The sequence below is a fragment of the Pimephales promelas genome, chromosome 16, assembly GCF_988280905.1.
Source record: "Pimephales promelas chromosome 16, fPimPro1.hap1.1, whole genome shotgun sequence".
NCBI lineage: Eukaryota > Metazoa > Chordata > Actinopteri > Cypriniformes > Leuciscidae > Pimephales > Pimephales promelas.
In genome coordinates, this window is record NC_142784.1 from 31,402,534 (window position 1) to 31,428,148 (window position 25,615).

The 25,615-nt window shown below is 36.2% G+C and overlaps 1 protein-coding gene across 6 annotated transcripts in view; it reads right to left on the reverse strand.

The window, feature by feature from the left end:
* actn4 (actinin, alpha 4) overlaps positions 1-25,615 on the reverse strand; it is a 54,692-nt gene that overhangs the window by 20,653 nt on the left and 8,424 nt on the right. The gene's annotated exons all lie outside the window — the stretch shown is intronic.

Below are 25,615 nucleotides of genomic sequence, written 5' to 3' on the forward strand. Positions count from 1 at the left end.
TAAAAAACTGAAATAAGCCATGAAAGTATATATAAATATTAAACAAAAACACATTAAAATTAATTTTTGACATTAGAATTAAAATTTAAAAATACAACTAACTGAAATAAAACAGGTTTAAATTAAAGTACTTAATTAAAAAATATTATATAAAATGAGAAATGTTGCCTTGGAAACTAACCAAAATAAAACAAAGTTTAAATACTAAAAATACTAAACTTAAAACAAACCAAAAAAGCTCCTTCAAAATATTAATAAAAATGATAAAAGTATACAAATAATACTAAAATAACTTTGCTCAAAAAATGCCTGTTAAAAAATATATTCATAATAAAATAAATAATTCTTGAATTAAAATTCAAAAATAAAACTAACTGAAATTAAAACAAGTTTAAATTAAAGTACTTAAAACTGATATATATATATATATATATTTCAAGTTTAAATTTTAAAATTACTAAACTAAAAAAGATTTCAAACTAAATAGAAATCTTAAAAAAATAGAAAAAAAAACCTGAATAAATGAAAAACGCAAATAACCAAGTTACTTGTACTTATACTAAACTTAAAACAAAAAAAAGCTAATTCAAAATATTAATCAAAATTATTCAAATAATACTAAAATAACACTGCTCTAAAAATGCCTTTTAAAACTCTATAATAAAAAATACATTTGCACATATATAAAAAAAATTTGAAAAATCACAAGAGATGCACTGGGTTAGTCTCACTAACTGACTAGTCGATTACCAGTTTGATCCGCAGCACCTCCACATGAACCAGCGAGCACAGACACAGACAGGCATCAGATCACACTGGGAAAGGGGTTTCGAGGCCCGCGGCCCGCAACACAAAGACTCCATTGAGTTTAGTGGATAATGAGGCCCTTCACCACCCCCTACCCTCGTACGACAGGCACCTACCAGCAGGGACAGGCCCGCCACAAAAACAATTCAGCCTTCACACACACACACACACACACACACACACACACACAAACCAGTCAGGACCTGAGCCTGGACATATCCACACGGTCAACAAATGCCATTTGATGAGGCCTGAAATACCTCTGCTCAAACAGGGGGCAGTGTGTGTGTGTGTGTGTGTGTGCGTGTATAAAGCCCAGTGGAACGCCTATGATTAGTTGGGTGTGGATGACATCACTGCACGCAAGTCACAAGAATTACAGAGGAAGACCCGCTCTGCCACACATGCATGCGTTTATGTGCCACTTTAGATCATAATAAAGTACACTATGTTGGTGCAAACACATCATGGCAACTGCAGTGACTAGAGATTGGCCAATATGGATCATTTACTGGCTGATGCAAGAGCAGGGATGGTCGTTTTATCACACTATTTAATTTAAAGATATTAAATAACACGTGCATGACAATCGCTGCAATGCAAATGTATATTTATTTTTTAGTAAAAAATTTAGTTTATTTTTTTCTTGCTGCTTCCGACAGTTATCAAACAGAAAAACGTATCAGCTGATGATACCGATAAGTACAAAAAAATGCCACACATCATGTTCAGCCGATATGTGAAATATATCAGTCGACCGTAAGTTGTAATGTAACGTGATTTACACTGAAACCAGGAATGGCATTGTGGAGCTGTGAGATAAAACTCTCTCGATTGCAATGAACTGCCACTCCCTGCACAAAAACGCATGCAAGACAGAACCACATCCTTCCCCAGCCTATACACACACACACACACACACACACACACACAGAGTGCATGAGTGTATGGAGAGTGATTGACAGGTGAGGGTGTGGTGTCGCTCAGGAACGAACTCAATGCACACTGTTTCACGATCACCTGATGCACACACACACACACACACTCCCTCTCTCTCTGATTTAAATAGCTTGCCTATGGATTTGTATCATTAATATGCTTACTATAAACACTACATCCATAACTTTAAAGAAGAGGAAAAACAACATATTCTGGAGGAAATGTGGATGTTAGTCGCTCAGGTAAATCTCAGCACAACATTGCTAGAGTGTTTTGGGTGGTTTCAGGAACAGGGTTTTAACAGATAAACAGCGTAAAAACTCATTAAAAATAAATAAGATTAAACCATTAAATAAATAGTTGATAAAAGATCAAATAAATAAAATTAATACATTAAAAAATTATATATTTATATATTAAGCAATAGCATCAAATTTAAAAAATAATTAAAATACATAAAATAAATTTAAATACATAAAATAAATTAAATATAATAAATTAATGGTGTAAAAACAAATAAATTATATATATATATATATATAATACATCTAACATTACAATACTATAGTGAGTAGAAAAAAAGTATTAAAAATATACATATATTTATTTATTTATTTTTTTCAAATAATATTTTCACATTGTATTTTTATAACATTAAAAACACCTGTTCTAGAGCATTACTAGCTGCTTTTTTTTAAATATAACTAATGCTCTGTTCACACCTGTTGTTAAGATGCGTTTTGGTGGATCGGATCAGAAGTGGATGAATACAGTTAAAAACATGTCCCAGGTCACAATGCCATTTTGTGAATGATGATATTACCATATGAAACCATCAATGTATTAGTATCATCACTGTTTGCTTGAGACTTTACCTGCGGTTAAGGATTATTCATAAAATGGGTCAATACACTGGTAAATAATACTTGCTCTGCACAGCAAATGTCACGTGTAATGTCACGCATTGATCAATCTCAAACTCTCACACCAGAGTATGAGGACATATCCGAGGGGAAACTTCTGCACGAATATTAAACTGTAATCACCGGTTTCCTCATTCTCTACGAGCTCGAATGTGTTTGTGTCTGCAAGATCAACATCAGCATCTTTCTCCCGCTCAACGGCTGCAGGACTGAGCAAAGGATGCCGGGATATAAAGCACGAGACAACGAGATTTAGAGAACTGAAGAAACTCTGCTTACACCAACTTGAAAGGTCTGTAACATTTGGAAACTGCAATTGTTTTTTAGGGTTTAACATGTAAAACAAGTCCATCTAGTAGGGGGAGCTCTGAAAAAAAATGCACTCGCATTATCTAAAATCAAGCATATGATCACTGAGAGCTTCAGTGTGAGTGACTGGACAAAACGGAGATGATATTAAACCATTGCAAACTTCAAAAACGGCATCAAGATGGCTTAAAATGAGACAAAATAAGCTAAATGAACAACAAAAAAAATCAATATTTAAGCTTAATCATTAATAAATAAATTATGGATAAGTGAGGGAATTTAAAGTAATTTCTAGACCTTGTTTATTGTTATTATTATGAATAAAGGGTTGTTACTGTATAATGGATAACTAAAATAAAATATAAATAACTTGTTTTATTTCAGCCATTTATATATTTTTTTAATTCTAAAAATCAGACAAAATAAGCTAAATGAAAAAAAATATATTAATAAATAAATTATGGATAAATTAGGGAATTTAAAGTGTAATTTCTAGACCTTGTTTATTATTGTTATTATAATGAATAAAGGGTTGATATTATTGTCGACAAAAACCAAAACGTAAAGATAATTTAAATAAAATAATTGATGACTGAAGTAAAATATAAATAAATTAATTTCAGCCGTTTATATATTTTTTTATTCTAAAAATTAGACAAAATAAGCTAAATGAAAAAAAAATATTAATAAATAAATTATGGATAAATTAGGGAATTTAAAGTGTAATTTTTAGACCTTGTTTATTATTATTACTATTATTATAATGAATAAAGGGTTGATATTATTGTCGACAAAAACCAAAACGTAAACATAATTTAAATAGAATAATTGATGACTGAAATAAAATATAAATAACTTATTTAATTTCAGCTGGTTATAGATTTTTTTAGTTCAAGTTACTAAAAGTACAGAAAAAACAAAACAAAAAACAACAACATAAAGGCTACACAACAAAACAGAAACAGAGAAAACAGAATATATAAAATATTAGCAATTTATCAATAATAACGCTGAATAAATATATATTACAAGTTTAGGGAAAAAATAATTTAAATAATGCCAGTAAATTACAAATATCTAAAAAAAATATATATATATAAAAATCATGTAATTTTACTGGTAATAAGAACGTGTAAATCGCAAATAACATTCTGTTATTGAACCTTCTGGAATTATGGAATTTAAATGAAAATTTTAATAAAGTTTGAAAACGAGCATCTCTATCATCCCAGCAGAAGTACCAGAGATATCTAAGGGGGGTTTTGAATATATAGACTTTCCCTAAAATTTGAGAACCTCTGTTTTAAAATCATACAACGAAAGATTAAAGATAAATTCTTTGCTCTGTCAACCCAAGATCAAGAAACACAGTCTCAAAATAAATCATCCCAATGGTGAGCAACATATGAGAGAATATCCACAGCCAAACTGGCACTGAGTTCGAGTCTCTTCAAGCGCTCTGAGCTCTCCGCCCCGGACAGGCCGGGAGGAAAGAGGGACGAGCGAGGAAGAGGAGGGCTTGCCCTGGTGGATGCCATGTTTATTTGTTGATTTATTTATAGCACTTCCTGTCTTTGTGAGAGTCCTCGCAGTGTCTGAGCGGCTCGGGTTTCTCCTCCAGACTGCAGGAACATTAACCCTCGCAGCGGCCCGGGACGGTCCGTTTCAAACCACCAACATCAACAACCAAACGCTGGGATTCATTCACAGAGACTCTGGGAAACTTGATCACTGAGAGGGAAAAACTACAATTGGGATTTTTGTGACAAAAATTGGGATTGCGATTTAAGAAATTCTAAGTTAACTGTGGTTGTTTGTAGGACTGCACAATTTGCCCATTATTATTATTATTATTATTAGGGATGCATGATATATGGGCAACCTTTTTGGTACGGCCTATGTTCATTTTTGATGTTATCCTTATCGTCCCAATAAGACAACTTGGCCGATATATTGAAAGCTGATAAATAATGTGTTACTTTCTTCAGCTGAGACACTTCAGATGTCCAACTTGATGGTTTTGAATGGCTTGAAATATGTTTGAAATATATTTCAGTACACCACTGGAGTTAAAAACACTATCACAAGCTTACCGCTTCAAATCGAGCTACGGCAAACAGAGCGTTTTGAACACTGGCTGATTATGTACTTGCTCAAATTTATTTTGGATAATTTTAACCCCCAAAAAAATTACGTACTGCAGCTTTAAATTGTATTAACCCTAAAACCGTATTCTGGACAAATGCGGGCAAAATAGTTTATTTAATTTTTAAAAAATATTTCCCTTGATCTGAGCAGTACAAGACTTGGCTAATTTTCCTAAGTTTGCCTCCTGAACACACTTTTTTTTTTTTGACTCAATTCTACAATATTAAGTGGGTAAAAAAACAACAACTCCTTAATCTTTTATTTGGGTCAAAAATTGGCACCCATTAAAAACTGTAATTTAGAGAATCCAAAATAAGACACCAGGTGACCGCAAAGTCACTTCATCTTTAGGTTTTAGCTCTAAGAACTTATTGGAATGATATTTTAATGTAGTTAAAAAAATAAACTACATAGTAATTCATTTACATAGAAAATATGGTACTTTTTGAAGTAAATAAATTCTAAAATAGCCCCAAAATAAAAAAAACCCACCATAAATGGATAGACAAAACTTTATCGAAGACAGTGATATAACATTTATAATAAATAAAAATTAGGATCACACATGAGTCCTCTGTGCCCACATTTGTCCACAATTACAGGATTAAGGGCTATAAAGTGAATACGGTTTGAGGGTTAATAAACCTGTTTGTGTTTGAGTACTGTGTGTTAAGTAGGTTTCAATCATTCATTAGTTCAGAAGTCCATATCTAGAAACGGGCCTTGCTTGGAGCATCATGACACAACAAACTAACACAAAACGACAGAAAGAACAGATGGACGAATCTGCCTGACCCAGAGAGAGTTCGCGCAGGAATTGAAGTCATCCCACTATCGCACGAGAGTGATTTGAGGAATGCCAGACACGCATGTTACGCTGCACTGAGAATGGCTGTCCAAACTAATGAAGTGTGTTTGTATGTGAAGATCGAGAGCGTAGAGACGTGAGAAAATGTAAAGATTGTGGAGCATCCGCATTATCCTCAAGGGCAAATACTCCACATGCACACATCAGCTGAGGATCCCGTTTAGTGTGTCAGGTGCGACTGGGACGATCCAATCTACTGGAGGTGATCTTAATATGCAATGGGGAAGCCGAACTATTTTTAACTTGACGTGTCATCTTAAAAACACAGACCTCAGCGAGAAAACAGTCAAAGTCATCCGTCTACATAAGTGCACAAACCAACAATTATTTTTTTTAATTGCTGGTTTGTGTGCACAATCAGACGAACATCTGTGACTGTTCTGTCACTCCATGCTGAGCATTGCATTTTTAAGATGACACACCGGGACAGACAAACTTATCTCAAGGATTTACCTTGAGTGAAATAATTTAAGGCCAACAGCGACAAAAAAGTAAAAAATAAAATAATAATAATTCAGTTTGTTGGAAGGCTCTTTTTTTCTTACTAAAAAAAAATAAATTACTAAAACTAAAAGATTCATAAAATAAATAAAATCATAAATAAAAATCTAAATAAAACAAATTAAAATCAAACACCAAAATGACTAAATAATAAACTAATACAAAATAATATAATAACTAAAATTAGCTAAAAATACAATTTTCAGTAAAAATAAATAAATTATTTATAGTATTATAATAATATAGTAGAGCCAGACCGATATATCGGCAGACCGATATTATCGGCCGATATTAGGCATTTTCCAAACTATCGGTATCGCAGTTATAATGGCCGATAAATGAATATTTCAAAAATAAAATGAAAACAGACGAAACACGCTTGAACCATGTCATGAGTGTTGGAGTTGTATAGTTTGTCCACCAGAGGGCACTCTACACCGTTCCTGTTGGCAACACTCGTTGAGTTGGTCACGATACATACATTGCTTGAATAACAATTAAAAGATCATTCCCATCACTTCTATTAACTCAAATAAGCATGACAAAATTTGTGACTATCATGTCCAGTTTCAAATAAATAAATAAAATATCGGCCGATATATCGGAATATCGGATTTTAAACCCCCAAAATATTTGTATCGGCATCGGCCTTCAAAATCCTTTATCGGTCAGGCTCTATAATATAGTATTAAAGTATTACTAAAAATAACTTTCAAAAAGTTTAATTAACTAAAAAGATGTATAAAAAATTATTTACTATACAATTATTCAGAATTTTTAAGTGAATAAATGTATAGAGCGTTTTAAAACAATTATATTGTATGGTTCTATGTACAATATATTTTGAAGTTGTTTTAAATTCTAGAACTGTACAATTACAAGACGAATTCACAACTTTGAGACGATGATTTCACACCTTCATACACAAACATCCCTATTAAAGAAATGCATGCTGAGCTTTATCGTTACAGGATGTGACACAGGAAATGTTTCCTCAACCCACACGCGTATAACAAATCAATCTAACCTCTGTGATTAGAAAGACGCATTGGGCGACCTTTGAGCCAGAAAGAGGAAAGATATTGAACAAGACAAACAAATTGCACAAGTGATCAAATCTTCATGCCGAAACAGTTTGAGTGATTAATGTGCAAGTCATTGAGAGGGCAGCAGTCGAGATGGAATAAAAAGTAACAACCAACATTGACATCATAGCATTCAGCCTTAAAGAGACAGCACACCCAAAAATGAAAAATTCACCCTCATGTTGATCCCACGCCTGTTCTTCTTTTCTAAATATTTAAAGAAATAAGAAAGAGATCACACAGGGATGGAACGAAATCAGGGTGAGTTTACTCTTTTGGGGTGTACCGTCCCTTTAAGGCTGAATGCTATGATGTCACTCTTATTCCGTCTCGACTGATGCCCTCTCAATGACTTGCACATTAATCATGCAAACTTCTCATTTTTGGGAGAACTGTCCCTTTAACTCAAAGATGGAGGAGGTGAGGGAAGGAAATAAGAAAACATCCCTCGGCTCAAAGGAAATGAGCTTTACAGCAGACATTGCGCACAGATAGACGGGAAGTAGAGAACATCTCGAAGCGACCAATCAACCGCTTCAGAAACCACACTGATGAGGATGTGCTTTGTAGAATTGAGACTTTAAAAGGTTCTTCACTTCTTCAGCTGGCCCGTCCACTCATTCTTATCACACAAACATTCATTAATAACAAACAGCTCTGGAGATTCAAGTGACACTCAAGGTTTGTGTATCAACAATGTGGCCAAGAAAGGTCACCAAACTGAGCACGCTTCAAATTCCTGCCACATCCTCCCGAAGCAGTGCCGGACGGTCAGGAATTGGGCAAAAGGTCATACTGTAACTAACTAATAAGGCACCATCAGCAAGTCAGAGCATATTTAATGGAGAGACCGACAAACATCAGCGCTGTTGACAGTCACAGTCGACTTAAAAGGTGAAGTGGGGCGACACGATTTATCAAAATAAGACAAACCGCGATATGCCTAAGTGTGATTATCAAATCTAGGGCTGGGTATTGACACAAATTTCACAATTCGATTCGATTTCGATTCACATGCTTGCAATTCGATTCGATTTCGATTCCGATTCGATTCAATATTGATTATTTTGGATATCAGTTACAATAAATGGCAAATTTTCTCAACGAAATCAAATCTCTTAACTAATGCTGTAAACTATGGGAGTCTAGTTGGGCTTCATCGTTTCATTCGTTTTGTAGCTATACAAACACTTAAATTACACTTTTATTTATTTTTATAATAAGAAGATTATATGAAATATAAACATTTAAATGGTGGCTGTCATAAAAACTTGCCAGATTTATTCAAATATGCATTACATATTGAAGAACATTAAGATTATAATGCATATGTAACATGGTGTATATATTTAGCAAAATGCTCCTCTCTGGAGTTATTTTTTTCTAGCTGACTAACGAGTTTATGTGGGTTTTCTGAGGTGAATATGACGATACATGACATTGATTACAAGCTGTTTAACTGAAACGCTGATTGAGTGAATCAATGTGACATGATACGGATTTCGATAAGTTGTACTCTATCTTTTAACACACTTTCAGATGCTCATTCATGTTTATTTCGCGCTGTTCTGGTATTATTAAGCCGGAAGAGAGATCAGCGCTGCTGCTTCTCTTGAGCTGCACCAGAGTGATCTCACGCCACAGCGCCAAAAAAAGTTATTTATGTTTTTGAATTTCTAAAGAAAATGGACGTAATTTGAAAATTGAGACTTTGTTTCATATTAATAGTAACAAAGGACAAAGATTATTGCGATGTTTTGGATGCGCGCAGCCGCGATACAATGTTCCATCCATGCAAATGAAACAGGATGACTAATCGATTCTTGAGATTTAAGAATCGACATCGGTTCGTAAAAATGAGAATCGATTAATATCGAGAAATCGATATTTATTACCCAGCCCTAATCAAATCACAAAGGCTGCAATTGTAGAAGTGTGCGATATATATATATCGTCCACGATAATATCGTGACTGTCGTTATAACCAGGGGTTAAAGTGGGCCGGAACGGACCAGAACTGCGTTAGATAAATAAATAAACAAATAAATAAATAGATAGATTAATTCATCTCAACGCATCTCGCTGGTCCGGATTGTGGGCCGACCGACCGACCAATCTCCCCGCTAAACGCAAGCGATTACAAATGCGTGAAATGCACTCAAGGTGGTTGAGCGCGCTAAAGTTAGTTTTAGGTTCGATATATTTCGCCTGACATTTGTTTTTCCCTCGCCACTGTTCTATAGGTTCTTACAAAGATATCAATAGCAGGATTAGTTTTAACATTATGTAACCATTGTATATCGACATTAAATATTGGTTCGAAATCGCATTAATGCTGCATATTTAAACCCGAGAATGCTTTGACGCGTTTCCATAGCGCATGATGCGAGGGAACGTCTGCCAATTCCACCAACTGCGTTAAACGTATAGCCTATAATTTGTATTATTTAAAATTACTTTTCAAACTCCAAAGCTTGTATAACTATTGATAATACTTGCCTGGAATTAATGATTCATAAAACATATAATTATCAGTAAAGCCTAGGTTTACTTCACTGACACAGAAGAAAGTGAAAAGACTATCAAAGTTCAGCTTTAGAGGGGGAATAAATGGGACAAGATAAGGAGACAGAAAGAAAAGAAAGATGTAGATGAGGAGAGATTATGTCTGTCAGGTATTGACAAAATAATCTAATGCCCACTGACATGGTTTGAAAGCTATTTAGGGCCAATCCCAATTCTACCCCTTACCCCTTCACTTTCCCCTTCCCCTCCGTTTTGCGCATCCACGTGAAGGGGTAGGGCTGTCTCAATTCTCTTTTGGTTGGAGGGGGAGGGCTAGGGTGAAGGGCCAGATAACCCTTCAAACGAAGATTTTTCGGGAGCACACTTCAAACGAAGGGGTATGAGAAGTGTCACTGCTAACCCAGGCTGGCTGCCCAAGCGACAAAGGAGACCCATAAATTTAAGTATTTGTGGCTTTAATAAGTATTGTAACGACAAATAATGATTTGCTTTATGTTACATTCAATATTGTGTTCATATTTACGGTCAGTTTCTTCACAGAAACGTTTGTAAAAAAAAAATAGCTAAAATTACTGTAGTTTGCTAACGATAGTCCCGCAACATATTTTCGTTGTCTCCGTTGTTTCCTGCGAACTTCACAAGATGCAAGAAAATAGCTGTAACCCACGCGACTGAGATAACTGCAGCTGTCGACGGGATCTTGGAAGTTGTGATAAACATCGGCGCATCTCCTGTGACGTAGGCGCTAGCGACGACTTATAATGACGTTTAACGGAGGCGTAGTGGTGTCCCATTTCTTAGGGGAATATTTTCACCCCTACGCATTGCCACTCTGTTTCAAGGGTCAAGGGGAAGGCGAAGGGGTAGGGCTAGGGGAAAGGGAAGGGGTAAGGGATAGAATTGGGATTGGCCCTTATTATCCATTTTTTTCCTATTGGCATTCAAAAGTCTTAAATTGCATATGTTGGTCAGAAACAAAATAAAAATTTTCTTGGGGGAGCATGTCCCCATACCCCCCTAAACACTGAACATTTTAATGCACATGCCAGAGCTCAATTTTTGCCAGTATTAAACAATTTTCACATAGTATCGTCATCGTCATACAGAAACGAACCAAACCTTTGTTCAGTTTGTCCGAAACTACTTCTTTTCATCAAATTTCATCAGTTTGGTCCGGACCGTGGTCTGGGGGAGGTTTCACACCTGTAATTTTGATTCGGACCAAACTGAAAAGTCTGAAAGTCCGGACCAAACAAGGTAGGTGTAAAAGGGCCCAAAGACTCGGTTCCTGAATGAATCAGCCGTTTGAATGAATCTCCTTATACATTGAAGATAGACAGAAGAAAAATCCCAAAAAAATATTGTGATATTGTTTCTGCACCTATCTGCTAACGGTTGGCCAGTCTCACCCCAAACTTACACTGGTTTAGTCCACGTGTCTGAATCGGGCTGGTCGAGAAAAACAAGATCAGAGGGATGTTTTATGACCAGCTTTTCAGGTATATTGAACTGCTAATAGCATCTGCGTATGAAAGAGCAGGGTGGAAGAAAATGATTCAACAATTACGATCTTCGCCTTCATATATAGACCTTTTGTGTGACTTTACTGCATCAAGACACAGTCCAAGTCATCGTAAAATACGTTTCACAGTTTGACTCTGGGAGTATCTCGGCCCTTTTGCTCCCGGTGGCTCCGTCAGCGGTTCACTACTGGTTCTGCTAGCGGAGAGAGGATCCAGTAGTGCTGACTCACGTGTGCCAGCGGGACTCTCTCTTTCTCAAAGCTGCTTTTCACTGAGGAAAGTGAGTCAGGTTGGATTAAACGGAGGCCTCACAGGGACACGGGAAACCCAGTCTGCCAACACGGTCATCCAACACTGAGCCAAAACTCAGAAAAACAGAACCACCTGTCGCTACTGTAGCTGGTGCTTGTGTATACTCTTAGAAGAAAAGGTTCTATATAGAACCTTAAAAGGTTCTATCAGCACTACGTATTTGGAACCCCTAAAAGTTTCTATACACTTTTAAAAAAAGGGTTCCTCTGGGTTCTATATAGAACCCTGGGGTTCTATACTTGGCCAATAAAACCTTTTACAAAAAAAAGGTTCTATATAGAACCATTTTGGAGTTCCATATATGAAGCAGGGGATGGAACCATTTCTGGTTCTAAATAGAACCATTTCTTCAAAGAGTGATCAGATGAAGACAGGTAATTCTGTCAGGGAGTAAGCACGTGTTTCACCAGCATAACCCGGACGGGCTTAAAATAGCTCAAAGGGTTTCAGAAACATCGACTAAATTAAATGAAGTGGTTTCTCATCTACCACACAGAAAAGAGTACCAGACCCACAGATGAAAATACATCTAAAGTTAGTTGCAGTGAATTTCTCGGTTTAATTTAACGTTTGGTGAAAGCGTGTTCATGCACTGGCTCAAAGGTCAGCGTGTCAGTAGATCTTTCCTGTCAGGAGGTATCATATTTCTTGTTTGGTAACTGGAGAAGACATTGCAGATTCAATGTCTCTGTTCTGACAGACTTACATTGTGCATTTTTAGCACAACTAGAATGATGTATTCATCCAGACTGGAAGAATCTGCTTTAGAATAGAAAACAAATTGTCAGTATTAATAGGGCTATATAAATTTTTACCAAAAGTGGTAAAATTTTCAGTTTACCGAAAGTGGTTCGGTATTTGCTTCGAACCGATCCACTCGTACCCCTTTTCCACCAAAGCATTTTTGAGAGCCGTTCGGAGCCGGTACGCGCACCAGGTCTTTGTGTTTCGACAGTCAAGTCAAGTCAAGTCACATTTATTTATATAGCGCTTTTCACAATACAGATTGTATCAAAGCAGCTTCACAGTGATAACATGAAAGTAGCACAACACAGATCAACAACATTGCTAAACACTAAATAACCCCAACTGAGCAAGCTCAAAGCAAGCCAAAAGCAAGGCGACAGTGGCAAGGAACCAAACTCCATCAGATTGGATGGAGAAAAAACCTTGGGAGAACCCAGGCTCAGTCGGGGGCCAGTTCTCCTCTGGCTTACATTTAGGGGTGGTTAATCTGTCTGATTTCCCGATTCGATTCGATTACGATTATTGAAGTCCCGATTCGATTACAGTCAATTTTCGATTATTAACGATTCTCGATTACCGATTATTGATTTTCCATTTCACAACAGTAAACGAAAATACACTAGATCAACATATGATTATATTAGCAGCAGCAACATTTTGGTATTAATTGCACTTTTTATTTGTTTGATATTCATTGAAAATATAATGATGGTTAGTGAGGACATGCAAACATGCTTGTTGTCTACTACTTAGGAAACTCATTATCTTAAAAAAAAATTTCAAAAGCAATTTTGTTGCATTATAATGCAAATGCACCTGGTTCTATTAATTGACTGCATTAAAATGTATTTTGTGATTTCCTTCAATTGAAAATATTTGAAGCAAGTTTGGGGGACTTGAAGGGCACCCGATTCAGAGAATCACCTAGAAATTCAAAAGAACAGCATTTATCTGAAATAGAAAGCTTTTGTTACATTAAACAATACCGTTCAAATGTTTGGAGTCGGTAAGAATTTTTATTTAATTTTTTGGGCAAAAGAAAAAAGAAATCTATACTTTTATTCATCAAGGATAAATTAAGTTGATCAAAAGTTAAAGTACAAGACATTTATAATGTTACAAATCGATTATCTGAATCTTTTGTGTGTGACTATAAATAATTTGCTTTAAAAGTACAAATTAATGACCCATAAAGAATTAATGCACAATATATTTTATTAACATTACAAAGAACGACCAGGAAAATAAATGTGTGCTTGAACTAGGAGCATACTTGTAGTAAATAAATAATATAACGACTGGTGCAGCCGAGTGTTTTTCCTCCTCTGGCTGGAAAGGTGTCATATGGCTTATCATATTTGTCGTGTTTCCGTCGTTGGTTTTATTCCACAAAGCGTACAACTAGTGCGGCTCTTGTCCAGCTCCTTTCCCCCTTCAACTTCAGAAGCCAAAATATTTCCACACGTCAGCTTTTAACCTAACAAGGAAAGTGTTTGGATCTCGCGTTCCATCTCATCTTTGTTATGTGCACGCCACAGACGGTCCGGCCACTGCACTTCCGCGCTTCAGAGTTCCGTCTTTCGCGTTCCGTCAATATTACGTTATTATAAATACATGTCAAAAAATTTTTTTTTGAAATCGATTTTTTGACATTTGTGAATCGATTCAGGATCGTCCACATCCGCATCGCGATGCATCGAGAATCGATTTTTTTCCCCACCCCTACTTACATTCATATTGTTTAAATAGTCAAAGTACCGGTTCTCGGCCAGGAGAACTGGTTCCAAAGCGGCACCAACTCTTTGCTGGACTAGACCCGTTCTTTTACCACGTCATGCTTACGTCGGGGGCTGGGGCGGGTTCAGATGTGTTCTAAACATCTTTTCTGACCATAATAAACAATCGCAAAGCCAAGAGAAACATTTGCAGAAACACAATGGAGTCTGCCTTTGTAATTGTTATGCTTGAAGTTGGCCCAAGCGTTTCCATTTATTTATTTATTTTTTTTTTATTGAAAACATAAGCAAAGAAGAAAACAGTCACAATAGAACAAATAAATGGAAAGAAAAAGAAAAAGACACAAGACGGGTACATTAGTAATCAGAAAGGATTACATACATATCAAAGGAAAATATTAAAAGACTTACATATTTAAATTGTTTTTAAAGCCTTCTTGGTACACGAGTTAGATATAAGTCCAAAGTAATGTTGTACTTGCAGGCGTTTCTAGCTAAGACGTATGGCGACGTACACAGTGACGTAACGACGTCGTTCAGTTCTTTCGGAGATGCCAAAAACATCAAAACACGAGTTGCTTGAGTGTAAACGAACACAGCGCCATGCTTCACTCTGAAACACGCAGTGCATATATATTTATTTCATTAAATTGCAGCCTTCGCAATTGCTCTAAACCATAACATGCTTTAAGCTTTATTTCACTTAACCGTCCAGCACTAGTATTGAATGAAAAAGAAAAAAAGACATGCAGGGATATCTGGGACAATCAGTGAAATCACTAAAAAAAGCGGATTTCCCCATGTTAATGGCCAGTCACTGGGGAACATTCAAAGCTCTGTGGATCTTCATTCCACACATTCTCCATTAGAGAGAGAGAGCGAGAGAGAGAGTGAGAGCCCACATGAGGATGGAATGTGTCTCTTCAGCATTACATAAACACACTCTCTCTCTGTCTGTCTCTCTCTGGGCTAATATTTACCGTGGAATGCACCAAGCGAGTGTTTGGTCCCCCACCACGGACGATTCTGGGGGTCAAAACACCGAGAGCTGCAAGACCTCAACGGTTGCAGGTCAGAGTCTGTGGAAATGAAGCATCTACACAACTCGTCTCACTGGATCGGTCAAGTTACACCAGAGTTCTCTACATTCTAATAGAATCAAGAGTGGACAGTGTTGCATTCTACTTCCAACTGTCACGTTTAATTCAATATGTTACTTGGTGTTTCTAGGAAACTATTTTTTTTACTCAGTGTACCAACCAGAATTTTACATTATTTCTGAATGTGACTTATACACCGATCCGACTAATCTAAACACTTTATTTTACAGTGTCCAATGTAGTTTCTATATGCACAATTACATGCAACTAACCCTAAACTGAACCTAATCCTATCCCTATAGTAAATTCATGTAGTTAATTAATATTACTCAGTACTTGCATGCATAATTACACTGCAACAAGGACACGTGAGCCACATTATTTTCTCTTAATGCAGTTTTGACACAGTTTAACTTGTGTATAAAGTCAGGTTGTGACTTATTTTCCAGAAAATATGGTTATAGTGAACACTTGCCTAAACAAAAACCACTAATCAGGGCACTTTTAAGTTATGCATAACTCCTAATGTGGTGTGTCAAATAATAAGGGGAGAAGAGCGAGAGAGAGAAAGAGAATGAAGCCAAACATGTCAGTCCAGTCGGGCCGGTCTCCTGGTATTGTCACTCTTAACTGCCTCTTCCTGTGTCTCCTGTAATGTTCTCATGTCCTTATAAGGCAACACACTCAGTTCTTCGTGACGCAATAGGCCGATCGAAGCCCCGCCCCTCCCCCCCACAACGCATGCACAAAAGCACACACGCATACACACACCTGATCAAAGACACACCACACCTTTTCCCCTCTCGCGCCCAAAACAATCTCGCTTCTTAGAAAGGAAAGTGTGTTTTTCAAAGCTAATGTTCACAAGTATGCATTCTCATGTACATTTGTTTGTCCTTCGGGTGCAGGAATGTGAAATGTGAGCCAACCACCCCCCCGCGCATTTGGGACGCTTACAATGAGGCAGCAAAAAAAAACAAAAAAACGACAGAACACAGGCACCAGAGAAACTGCTGCTGCTCATAAACTTCTGCCCAACTTCCTGTTCCTGTGTGAACAAATCAATCGGCCTGTAAGGGACAAGACAGGCACAGGCAAGTATGTGCAATATGGAAAGAAACGGTTGGACCATACAGTCATTTTAGTAGAACTACTCAGACACTCACACACACACACTCGCACTCACTTTTACAAAAAAATAAAAAATAATAATAAATAAATAAAACATAAACACAACAAAATGTATAAACGAACTCAAATATAAATTAAGAAAATATTTTTAAGAAGACATTTAAAAAAAAAAAATTCTAAATAAAATTAATTTAAAAAGTAAAATTCACAAAACTAAACCAAAATAAATAAAATGAACTAAAATTGTATATATGAAAAGTTCAGATGCAAAAGCCTCTAAATGCCATTTGAAATTTTCTTCTTTAATGATGATTTTTATCAAACTTGTATATTTAAGTTCAGTAATTTCACTTAAATAACAATTAATAGGTAATTATCATTGCCATTTAAGTGAAATTACTGAACTTAAATATACAAGCTTGATAAAAATCGTCATTAAAGAAGAAAATTTCAAATGGCATTTAGAGGCTTTTGCTTCTGAACTCTTCATATATATATATATATATATATATATATATATATATATATATATATATATATATATATATAGAAATTGAAAGAAAAGAAAAACAAACCCACAACAAAATGACTAAAACAAACTAAAATTAAAATGAAAAATATTTTTAAAAAGACTGATTAAAAAAGACAAAACCAACAAAAATGACAAAATCTCACACACAGATATTCCAGTGCAAACTGAGTCACACTTCCACACCTAATTCTGTCTGACACACACATACCGATGACGACCGGACCATCAAACCTACATTGACCGTGTTTGGCGATATAAAGGCCGTACGTTCACAGACACACAATGGCATCATCAACTTTCAAAATAGGTGTGACAAGATCTTGCTGTGCTATGAATCACTCAACAGTGTGCGTTTATGGCAGAAGTAAACCGGAGTGAGTCCATCTTTCCTGTCAGTGAAGTGGTTTTGCCCACATCTGTTTCTACACACTTCAATCAGTTGTGCAAGTGTGTGTGTGTGTGTGTGTGTGTGTGTGTGTGTGTGTGTGTGTGTGTGTGTGTGTGTGTGGCACACCACATTCTATAAAAAAAAAAAAAACTATTCCAAATGTCACAACACCAAAATGTCCGCAGTCACTACAAATACCATACAACTTCACAAAATATTAACATGCTAACATACTTAAAATAAATACATAGGGATGCACCAATATAAACATTTTGGCCCATATCGATAACTCCTCATATTTGAAGGTATATTGGCCGATAAACCTAAATCTAAATTTACATAATTTTTGAAAAGCCTGATTATAAAAGCAAAAGTCTCCTCATTAAAAGCCTAATCAAACATATACAGTACAGTAGACTATTTGAACCAGCGTGCATTTTAAAATTAATTTTACACTCCTAATGCCACCATACTTATATTTTAAAAATCTATTTATGCAAATTAATTAAATAATGCCTAATTATGCAAACAGGTCATTGGAAAACATTACTTGATTAAAATGCATGGATAAATAAATTGGAATAGCCGCCGCACGGACTATAAATGAATTAATTTTAATTAAAAATAAAGGTGATGGGTTTTTATAATGCGTCAATGTTTTCTTGTCAGCAGGTTGATTAAATCAACCAAAAAGATAAAAAGAAAGAAGAGGAAGAAACATGTAGATTAGCTGCACTCTCGTCTCGACAGCAACGACCTGACATTGGTGTTATTTGTGTCGAGCGTGCTAGAACTGCTCTGATTGGCTCATGACATCGTGGGTCTGTTGTGGTCCTGTTGAGTAACCACACACTCAAACGCCTGGAAACATCCGACCATGACCACTCCAGATCTGCTCTTCCACGAAACCCAACTCCCAAGCAGAAAAGATGTGCGTCAACAATCATGGATGAAACTGGCGTCTTTTCAACCGCTGAGACAAAGTGGACAATTACAGACCTTCGTTTAGCGATTCAGAAACACGAACTGGCGTAAAGGGATAAATCAGCCAAAAAAAAAAAGGTCCGTCATCATTTACTCAACCTCAAGCAGCTGTTCCAAAACTGTATGAATTTCTTTCGTCTGTTGAACATATTTTGAAGAAAGTGGGTAAACAAACAGTTGTTGGACCCCATTGACTTCCATAATATAGAGAAAAGAAAACTATGGAAGTCATTGGGGACCACCAGAAACTGTTTAGTTACATACATTCTTACAAACTTGTACAGGTTTTGAACAACTTCAGGGTGAGTAAGTGATGACAACATTTTTATTTTTGATAAAAACTGTCCCTTTAAGACCAGCATGGTGACATCACTCCTCCACCTACAACTGAAAACCGATGCACACATCTAAATGAGCTCAAAAGCCCAATCTAACGAATTTCTCACATCAAGACCACACACGTTGTCATTCGGAAACTGGTTCTTTGGTGGATTTAGCAGCAAGACAAAAATAAACCCACAATGCAAATGATGCTGCGATCAATGTGCTGTGGCTTCTCAAACTCACAGGTCTTTGTCTAGCATCTTGTATGACCAAATGTTTCCAGTCACCAAAATCTTCTAGACACCATTAGCATAAGGATATACAGTGAAAGATAAATAAAAATCACCAGCAGATCTAGAATCAAGTCACTTCAGCTCAGTCGATTGAAATTGAAGAGCTCTAGCGAGACGGGATTTAAACTTTGTCTCCTGAGGACCCAAGGCAGACCGATATTATCGACTGATATTAGGCATTTTCCAAACTATCGGTATCGGCGGTTATAATGGCCGATAAATGAATATTTCAAAAATAACATAAATACAGAAACAGACGAAACACGCTTGAACCATGTCATGAGTGTTGGAGTTGTATAGTTTGTCCACCAGAGGGCACTCTACACAGTTCCTGTTGGCAACACTCGTTGAATTGTTCACGATACATACATTGCTTGAATAACAATTAAAAGATCATCCCCATCAGTTCTCTTAACTCAAATAAGCATGACAAAATTTGTGACTATCATGTCCAGTTTAAAAAAATAAATAAAAATAAAAAAATAAAATATCGGCCGATATATCGGAATATCGGATTTTAAAACCCCAAAATATTTGTATCGGTATCGGCCTTCAAAATCCTTTATCGGTCGGGCTCTACTAGGGATGCACCGATATGAACATTTTGGCCGATACCGACAACCGATAATTTTTTATATTTGAAAGCCGATAACCGATATATCGGCCGATAAACTTAAATCCAAATTTTTATCTAATTTTGAGAGCCTGATTACAAAAACAAAAGTCTCACAATTAAATCCATGTCCCAAGCACACAATTATAATGATGTTCTCATTATAGTGTTGTATAGCCGATATGACAGATGTTGTCCCGAACCAGATCTTCGTTTTTTGAAGAGGTTTCAATCATATTTCAAGAAATTCAAAAACATAAACAGTGCTCAACAAGTGTCTCAGCTGAAGGGAATAATACATTATTTATCGGCTTTAATATATCGGCCACATTTTCTTATTAGGCCGATAACGAGAACATTAAAAATGAACATATATCGGCCGATACCGATATGCTGGCCGATATATCGTGCATCCCTACTTATTACCATACATCCATTAGATCTAAAGATCTGAAAAGGCCCGTCCATTTCCATGGATCCTCGAAGAAATCAGGACAGAAGTAGATGAAAGTGGACAAAAGTGACGGATTAAAATACCAGGTGTGAACAGAATGTGTTTGTGATCGGATGTTAATACCAGCTGTAAACAGGGCCTGAGAGTCACTGATACACATTAATGCTATTACTAATATAACACAACATTTCCCACGAGACAGTTGGTGTACATAGTCACATGTTACCTCAAAAACACGAAGTCATTTTTACAACATTAGAAGCAACAAAACAGAAACCACAACTTCCCTCTGCCAACCAGAGCATGACAGGGACACAACCAACGAGCCCTGAATGCACCCGGGACTGTAGTAAATCAGGGCAATGCGAATCTCATTTTGAAAGTGTACGCAAGAAGTTCTTCCCTCTTGTTTTTGCAACTGCTGGCTTTAAGATCTCAATGGGGAAAAAATGCACATCTGCAGCAAAAACCCCAGCCATATACGTGGGTTTCACATCAGTTCTGGTCCAGCATTGAGGAACAAGGGAAACTTTTCAGGTTCAAGTGTTTAACTCAAGGCATGACAGCATCCAGCCTCAAACCAATCCATGTGCCACGTTGCAAGGGTCAAAGGTGAGGGTTTTATAGACTTCCTGAGCTAAACGACCATATTTGTTTAAAACAGATGACAGAGCACTTCTCTGTGTCTTAGAATAACTAGAGCATGATTTGTCTTTCGCATGCTAGGGAAAACATCACATTTGCCCTACATACACATCAATATATATATATTATATATTCATGTTTTCAGTATATTTAAATATATATATATATATATCAAAATTATCAAATTTAACAGAGTTTTCAAAATCCATAATGAACTTAAAAATTACAACATCATCAACTTTAATTTGACAAAATTCATTTTCTGGTTGACCTTTTAAGGCATCATGAGATGAGAAATCAAATACACCTTATATAAGTGGTCCATTAAAACATCATGAAGGTTTCAGAGCTTAAAACATCATCCTAATAATAAACATCGTTTTGATTTTGCGGGATCTGTGACGTAGGAGCAAACCCTCCAGAGCAAGATATTGACGAATCACATCATCACGCCATAGGCCACGCCCACTGGTACTCCTACACTTGAGTGATGAGTTGTGTTAGCCTGTCAGAGTCACTCTGGTTTTGCCATAACCAATCGCTAACGCTTGTTTATGACATATGTCTACAACTCGGACTAGCACCTCAACGTCATCGTTCTCAGGCACTCCCTCTCTTCCCTGATTGGACCGGTAAAAAATTGATCGGAGAAAGAAGAATACACAGCAAACCCAGACGTAGTGCGGTCTGCACCTGGCGGCCATCTTGTCACAGGCAGCTCGCGCACTCATAACATTGTTTTAATGGTGCATGTACTTTTTAAATAACCGTAACTTGCTCAATTTTCTACCGATTTTCAAACGGTTTGGTTTGTTATTATCTTGGTTTGAGATGTAGTTATGACACTGCATACTTGTGAACAATAAGTGTATCAATAAATAATCATCACGTTTGTAAGAAACCAACGACATAAGAGTATTTGTGTTTGTGCTGATCACTCATCTTACATCAGCTTGCCTGTACCAAGATGGCCGCCGGTGATGACGTTAGAAACGCCGTAAGACATCTAGCCTTTATTGTGGATTTCTATGGTCTATACGAGTCTTTAAACATTTTGCTTATTACTGTATAGAGACTTCAGAAAGACACCAGCATCCGGAACAAGTGGATAGTTTAGTTTTAATGCCATCATGGATTATGTTTGTTCGGAGTATTTGACTGCATTTTGTTTTGTAACCGAGGCACAGTGCAATTTGCAAAGAAACTTTTGTTGACTATTGGATAAGGCGCATTACAAACCATTAGTACAGTTTTGTACGGCTAATGTTTTCAAACACTCAAGTCAATCATAACAGTGGCCATTTACTTACAAGTCTTAAAGAAGCCGCCCCTTAAAAACACATCATTCCATTAAAATCGTTTTTTGGTGCAAAAACCTTTATTAACATTATAAGTGGACCTCAAGGTACAAAAATCATGTCATCATCCTCTTCCAGGTCTCTTACTGTAGTAAGCAGACAAGCTTTGACCAGAATAATCTACAAAGTGGACCAGAAATCAGGCCGATTGTCAAAAGTCTGGTTTTACAATACTAGCGAGACACGATCACAATAGATTATGACGCCCTCAGGGCAAAAGCCCACCCATTATTTTACAGCCACGCTCACAAGCTTTATTGGTGCTGGTGTGTCTTTTATGATGGGTAACATTACTATAAATGTACCCCTCACCCAAGAGAGCTTAAAAGACCCACCCAACCAAACAAAGGGTGCAGAATTAAAGGATCGAAACATCTGTGACACAAAAACGTATAGTTCGGATGGTAAACTAGGTGAAGCCAGGCTCTAATCCTCTTAGAGGTCCGTCTTTTGTCTGAGCCGCCGCACTTAAGAGCATTTAGTGACATCATCCAGACAGTGAAAGTGTCCGGACCATCTTATCACGGTGTGCGAACAACAAAAACATACAGTAAATAAGATGATTGGACGGGACAAGGCGAATCCGTAAAAAAAAAAAAAAAAGACAATTTTAAACACACATAAAACAAATCACAAACTGAGAAAATCTAATGGAAACAGGTTCACGTTGCAAAGGAAATTGTGACTATAACCTTTTTAACTTCACATGGGTATTTTTACTGATTTCTACTGATCGAATGGTTGAGTGAAATACGCAAATATAAATATAGCATTTTTTGCTTTACAGTAAAGAGAATTTGGGAAGGAAACAATCTTGAAACGAAACCACAGCGTCCTAAAGTGGGTTTCATTTCCTTAAAACAAAAACAGAACAAACAAAAAAAAACGATTTTTTGGTATTTATTTTCTATTTTTGACAGAAAATATATTTGAAACAAACAAACTAGAGATGTAAAAGTATCATTGATATTCTATTATAATTTTGAATTAGTTTTCATTGTCATATCTATTAGTAGTTTTTGTTTTCTATGGTTCTTATTCATTTTTATTTCAGTTTTAGTTATTTTAGTACAAGTAAAAATAAAATAGAAATGATGCCTGGGCAACTATCTTAATTTTTTTATATACATTTTATTTTATATAGAAACAGTAGAAACTAAATAAGTCATTTACTAATTTAAAAAAAAAAAAGTTTTTGGTTTTAATGTTAGATAATAATATCCGCGGATCACAGATGTACATCCCAGATTATCACTCAACTCCCCACTGACCAAGTGACAAGTAAATCCCCAAAGCAGGAGTGTGTGATTCAGCAGGTTGGTGCGTTACACAGTGAGTGACAGGGCAGGAGCGTCTCTCGATATCCGACAAGGACAACATGTGTTGGATCACTTCCTAAAGTTTCCACTTCCACAGATCCTCGAGGGACAGCGAGTGCTGAACACCAACTCTAACAACACCTGTGACTAGAGCCAGACCGATATATCGGCCGATATTAGGCATTTTCCAAACTATCAGTATCGGCAGTTGTAATGGCCGATAAATGAATATTTAAAAAATAAAATTAAAATGGATGAAACGCGCTTCAACCATGTCATGTCAGAGTTGTATAAGTTTGTCCACCAGAGGGCACTCTATACCATTCCTGGCCTTTGGCAACACTCGTTTATAACGCGCAACACAAAGCTAGCTAATAATGCCACAATCATCAATGGAATTTAATGAGCTTTGTTAATTAATTAATGCGCTTTGGTTCCTCCACTGTTCTGTTGCGACAATAAAAGAAACAAGTTTCTTTTTTAAAATGCATCATCATATTATTTTAATTAAAACCCATACATAACTACAAATAACTAATGTTAGGGAAATCTGTTAATGTTTTGTTGTGCGTTCCTGAAAAAAAATTTAAATAAAAAATATCGGCCGATATATCGGATTTTAAAACCAACAAATATTTGTATCGGTATCGGCCTTCAGAATCCTTTATCGGTCGGGCTCTACTTCACAGACGAGTAACTGACCCGCAAAGACATTAATTCATTCACATATAACCATCACTAAGATAACCAGGATGTAAAACAAGAAGTAGCCTGGGATCTGAACTAAAGCAGTGTCCCCACACTTTTTGATGAACAAATTCAATTTCTAATGACTTTATTTGTGATTACTGATCAATTTTATAGACCATTAGAAATAATAATTAAAAACTACAGTTATTGTCTACAAAATATCACCAGTGACAAGAAGAGTCCTGCAATCTGAGTCTCAGCGCTTAAAGGAATCACAAAGACAACGGTGAACAACAACATTTAACTCTCTATACAAACAAAACACATTCTATTTCCATACATTTTTTTTTTACTTTCCAAGTCATCAATACAAGGAACTAGAATTTCATCTCACTTATAAAAGGACATCAAAATGAAATGTTTCAATTCTGATAACAGAAGACCTGTGAAAATGGTTTCTGAGAGAAGAGCTGTTCCTGGAATAAAATATGATTAATATCTAAAAAAAATTAAAGGAGAAAAAAATAGTGCCTGTATTTGGTGCACTTGGTTTACATTAAATAGCAAATATTGAGTCATTCAACACATCTGATCTGATTCTAGCATCTGTAAGGCTTTGATTACTGACTGGGCGTGACTGAAGTAGGTCAGGTGATGCAACACCTTGCGTGACCTCGTATTATAATGCCTCTTAGTGTAACTGCCCTTATCCCACTCACTGCTTTCACTGGGACACACCTGAACCTGGTCCAAACACTCATTATAACAACCCCAAATTGGATTAACCACAGCGCTTCAGTTTACGCCTCAATTATCCCAGAATGCTCCGACTGATGGTCAAGCTCTTCATTTAGAGATTTAGTGGTCAGAGCTTCATTCTGGGAAAAGACACATTCATTATCATAAACTATACTAACGTCGTATACAGGTTCTGACGTCAAGTCCAGACTTTCTGCTTTATTAGGCCAAGCACTATATCACTATGAGGACATGAACTCATGCGCTGCTCTGAGAGACGTTTCATGAGCATTACTAGCATTAGCATAACACACAGAAACCCAAAGGGCTTCACGACATGTCAAAATAAAAGTTTGGCTTAACTTGAAGAAATTGTGACGGAAATAATCTAGTAGAATGACCCTCCCTAATATAAGTATTAACAATTATTTTTAAAGATTAAATAAATTTGTCAAAAATATTTGTATTAAATCATAAATCCAGAAAAATTGTAACTTTCTGTTCAAATAAAGCATTTTATCAGGGCTCTCTCATTGTAATAATACATTTATGTTAAACTTATGAATTAAATTCATTCGACATTCTTTTTGATTATTAAAATTTAAGATCAAATCATTAAAAG